Raw genomic sequence first — 5,229 nt, 5'->3', positions numbered from 1 at the left:
TAAGTGTAGACATTCCACTGTTGACCGGACCTCTTAATTTCATGCCTGTCTCATATAATTACTCCTATTTTACATTTTCCTTGATCATATGGCCTTGTTATTATTGTCTTCCTTGAGTCCCTTGACGCCTAGGTCTTCCCCTATCCACCGTTCACTTTATATCCCACCCAGTTTGGGCCTCATGCTTTACTGTTCCACATCTTCCTTGCCAATTAAATTCCTTGCTCCCTTTTCTTTTTCCACTATGTACACTCTAAAAACCCTTGGATCATTCTAGTGTCTGACTTCAACTTGCCGAAACTGGGGACTGCTTCACTGCTGAAGAAAATAGCATTATCATGGAGGCTGGTACATTCTTCACTTGGGTTTTTCAGCCTTCTGATTCTCTGAATTAACGATTTCAAAACTTTTTCATTCTACTCAGTGCCCTACAGTACTCAGCATTTCAGGCTCTCACCTCCTACTGCTTTCTTGCCGACACCTGTCCAGCCACAATCAAATTTAGCCACTTGCTAAATCTTGAACATGACTCTGATGGTGGGTTTATATGTCAACTTGACTAAGTTATCATTCCTAGTTACTGAAACATCAATATAGGTGTTGCTGTGAAGGCATTTTGTAGATTGTAGATTAAAGCTCATAATAAGCTTACTTTAAATAAGGGAGATTATCTTAGGTACTGTGGGTGGACCTGATTCAATGAGTGAAAGGCCTTAAGAGCAGAACTGAAGCTTTCTTCAGTTCTTCAGTTCTTGCAACTTTAGCTCATTCCTATAAGTTCTAGCTCACCATCCTGATGGCCTGCCCTACAGATTTAGCACTTGCCTCGCCAATTTCCTGGCTGTCTGCTGGACTTTTCTTTCCATTGACCTTCACCCCTGACAGGCTCACAATCTCATTTCCAAGTAGTGACTTCAACATCTTGCTTCAACATCATGTAAGCCAATTCCTTGCAATAAATCTCTTACTATATATCTGATTCTACTTGTTTTATTTCTCTGCTTGAATCCTGGCATGGATTTTATGCCCTGAAAGTGGTTGCTGCTCTAACAAATACCTAAAAATGTGGAAGTGGCTTTGGAATTGGGCAGTGGGCAGATGCCAGAAAAATTTTGAAGGGCACGTTAGAAAAAGCCTAGATAGACTGTCTTCAGCAGACTGTCAGTAGAAATATAGATGTTAAAACTCTGCCTGTGAGGGCTCAGGAGGAAGTGAGAACTCCTTCCCTGTTGTGGAAAAGTCCATATTGTCTTGGAGAATACACAAATGACCATAACTAAATTGTTGGTAGAAATTTGGATATTAAAGGTGCTACCAGGATGGATTCCGAAGTAAATGAGGAACACATTTTTGGAAACAGGAGAAAAAAGAATCTTTGGCATAAAGCAGCCAAAACAACAGAGTTGTGTCCTACAGTTTTGTGGGAAGCAGAACTGTTAAACAATGAATGCAGGTATTTACCTGCGATTCCCAAGCAAGATGTTGAAGGCATAGCCTTCTGTGAAGCAAGAACTTTTAAGAAAAATGAAGAGGACTTGATTTGGGAAATTCTCAGGTTATCTAGACAGCAAAAGATGTTAAAACTAGGAGATTTACTATCAGGGAAGCTGTGCTTTGGAGAGAAAGCAAAGAGTGTGACTGGGCAAACTTTAGTTAGTGTCTAGGATCACGGTTTAAAGTATTCAGTCATACAGATGACTCTTTGAAGAGATTAGGTGTGTGACTCAACCTTCTCCACAGAAGCCAGGAACAGAGAAAAGATAACCGGGAGAAGCCTGTGGAAGGGTCTAATGGAGTCAAACGGATCCCCATGACATACACAGGACGCAGGAGGCCCGCAAGGTTTCTGAGAATGTCACACCAGTGGAAGCACCACCAGCTTGACCTAAGAAGACAAAATGAAAGAGGGCTGTAGAAGTCCCCAAATTCTATGGACAGGAAGCAGGTAAAACTATTCAGCTGCAAACACATGCTACCCTTTATGAAATAAGAAGGATGGCTCAGAAAGCAGAACCTTGGGTCCAAAGCGTAGAGTCTCAGGCCACAGGATGTTATTTACAGGTCTTGAAAACTAATGGTGTTTGCCCTGCTGGATTACAAGATGGTCTAAGACTAGTGATGCTTTTTTCCATCCTTTTCCTTCCTTTTTGAATGGGAATGTCTCTACCTGGCAGCCTATGATGGTCCCACCCTTGAATTTTAGGAACAGATAACTTGTTTTCTAGTTTTACAAATCCGTAGGTAGAGAGGAAATTTGCATCAGAATCGATCCTATTCAGAGTTCCATCTGTATTTGACTTAGATAATATTTGAGATTTTTGAGTTGATAACACCTAGATGAAATTGTGGACTTAGAATTGATGCTGTATAGGATTGAGACTTTTAGGTATGTTGCGATGGCGGTACATGTATTTTTTTTTTTTTTTAAGAGTGCATGCACACACCCATGTGCAGTGTGCAGTGGGGGAGGGACAGAGGGAGAGAATCTTAAGCATGTTCCATGCTAGACAGGGCTCCATCTCATGACCCTGAGATCATGACCTATGCCGAAATCAAGAGCCAGATGCCTAACTGACTGAGCCACCCAGGCACCCTGGATTACATGTATTTTACATATTGGTTGAATGTGGATCTCTGGGAGCTAGAGTATGGACTGTGGTAGGTTGAAGAATGGCCTCCAAATATATGCAGGTTCTAATTGCTCAACCTGTGAATATCACCTTACAGCAGCAAAGGGATTTTGTAGTTGTGACTGAGGATCTTGAGATAGGGAAATTATCCTGGATTGTCTTGGTGGGCACTAAATGTAATTACAGTTGTTTTTAGAAGAGGAGGGAAATTTGACTACAGAAAACAAAGTAGGAGATGTGAGGACGGAAGCAACAGGTTGGAGCGATGAGAGAAAGAAGAAACTTAGGCAGCCTGCAGAAACTAGAAGGTTCAGATTTCCCCTGAAGCCTCCAGAAAGAACTAGCCCTGCTGACACCTTGACTTTTAACCCTATGAAACTGATCTTAGATGTCTGCTTCCAGAATTTAAAAGAATAAATTTTGTAGGTTTTTTTTTTTTTCAAAGATTTATTTATTTATTTTAGAGAGCGAGCATGAGCGGGGCCAGAGGGGGAAGGTGACAGAGACAGAGGGAATCTCAAGCAGACTCCCTACTAAGCATGGAGCCCCATGTGGGGCTCAGTCTTACAATCCATGAGATCATGACCTGAACCAAAACCAAGAGTAGGACACTTATCTGACTGAGCCACCTAGGTGACCCAATTTTGTGTTGTTTTAAACCATAAAGTTCATGGTAATTTGTTACAGCAGCAATGGGAAACACAGTGTCCAACCTTAGAACTTCTGCACTCTTCGTTCCTCTTCAAAGACTCTTCCTCCAGATTTTCATCAAATTCCTTCATCATATTCAAATATTTCCTCATACTTCCTATTCTTAGTGAAGCCCACCTTCACCTGTCTGTTGGACATTGCAAGCTGCTCTCTGCCTCCCTGTTAGGCATTCTCCACCTCTTCCCTCTACTTTCTCACAGTATTTATTAGCAATAATCGTGCCTCGGATAAACCTCATTGGCTACGATACTGCTACTGCGCAAAGCTCTCTCACAGTATTTATAACTTAACACACTAGATAATTCATTTATTATGTTTATTGTTTATTACCTATTTTCATATGCCGGAATTTAAACTCCACAATGACAGGAGTCTTCCCTTTTTTCATTAATGTATTCCAAGTACCCAAGACAGTGACTGGGCATAGTAGGTACCCCATAAATATTTGTGAAGTGAATAAGTAAAACCTCCTATCCAATCGCTTCATAGTTTCTCCTCAGTAGATCTCACTTCCAATTTCATGGGAGAAAATAGAAAGCTTCCGAGGAAGCACCATTCTTTGATCATGACTATTCATGGTCCTCTCTCCTCTCTACCTTTTACAACAGAATAGGATATTCCCCTCTCGTTCAGGGTAAATCCCTCCACCAGTGTCCTGGTTCCTACCTACTCCCACCTACTTAGGAAGATGCAATATAAGTTATCCCCTTTCCTACATTATCATTCTTTACCTCTCCTTTTTCTTGGCTTTTCCCTATCAATATTTAAACATGTTCATGTCTGTCCCAATCTAGAAACATCAGTCGTCTCTTGACCTTTGTCCCCTTCCTCTATCTGTGGCTCCTTCACTGCCAGACATTTAGAGTTGTCATTATTGTAAGCTCTACTATCGTCATACTACCCATTTATTCCTCATCCCTCCATCTGGCTTTCACCCACCATCCTTCAACGAATCTGCTTCTGCGAAAGTAGAGGATGACCTCTTTCTAAATTCAAGAGACCCCCCCTTTAGTCCTTATCTTAGATGAGCCCTTGGCAGCATTAGGCAATGACTGCCACGCCCTCTTGAAATAATCTTATCCTTTGCTGTTTTCAAGAGCTACTCTTCAGATTCGCTCTGCTTCTCTGTACTTTCGCAGTTGTTTTTTTTTCCCCCCTCCTTTTTAATAGACTTTTTTTAAGAGCAGTTTTAGATTCACAACAAAATTAAGCAGAAGGGACAGAGAGTTCCTCTTTACCCCCTACCCCCACACATGGCTAGCCCTTCCCCCATTATCCATGTCCCTCACCAGCATGGCATATTTGTTACAATCCATGACCCTACATTGACACATTATCATCCAAAGTCCAGATAATTTATATTTGAGTTCACTCCTGATATTGTGCCTTCTATGGGTTTGGACAAATGTGTAATGGCATGTATCCACCATTGTAGTATCACAGAGAATAGTTTCATTGTCCTAAACATCTGCGGTCTGCCTAGTCATTTCCTCCTCCCCCAACTCCTGGCAACTGTGGATCTTTTTCTGGCTCTTTATTTTGTGCTGTGCAGTTAGAATCACACAGTGTGTATGTAGCCTTTTCAAATTGGCCTCTTCTTAATATTGTTTCTTCCATGTTTTTCCATGGCTTGATAGCTCTTTTCTTCTTCTTCTTCTAATAATAATAATAATAATAATTAGGAGTAGTAGTATTTTAGCATTGAATACTATTTCATAGACTGGATGTACCACAGTTTTCGTGTCCATCTACCTACTGAAGAACATCTTGGTTGCTTCCAAGTGTTGATAATCACAAATAAAGCTGCTATACTTATCTTCGTACAAGTTCTTTTGTGGACATAAATTTTCAACTGCTTTGGATATATACCAAAGAGCACAATTGCTGC

General features: G+C 40.9%; 1 pseudogene; it reads right to left on the bottom strand.

Annotated features, from left to right (window-relative positions):
• Window positions 1-3,541: 3,541 nt before the first annotated feature.
• Window positions 3,542-3,608, bottom strand: LOC131822828 (U4 spliceosomal RNA; annotated as a pseudogene).
• Window positions 3,609-5,229: the final 1,621 nt, after the last annotated feature.

Source organism: Mustela lutreola, chromosome 1 (assembly GCF_030435805.1).
Source record: "Mustela lutreola isolate mMusLut2 chromosome 1, mMusLut2.pri, whole genome shotgun sequence".
NCBI classification, from domain to species: domain Eukaryota; kingdom Metazoa; phylum Chordata; class Mammalia; order Carnivora; family Mustelidae; genus Mustela; species Mustela lutreola.
This window is presented reverse-complemented; position numbering and strand designations above follow the sequence as displayed.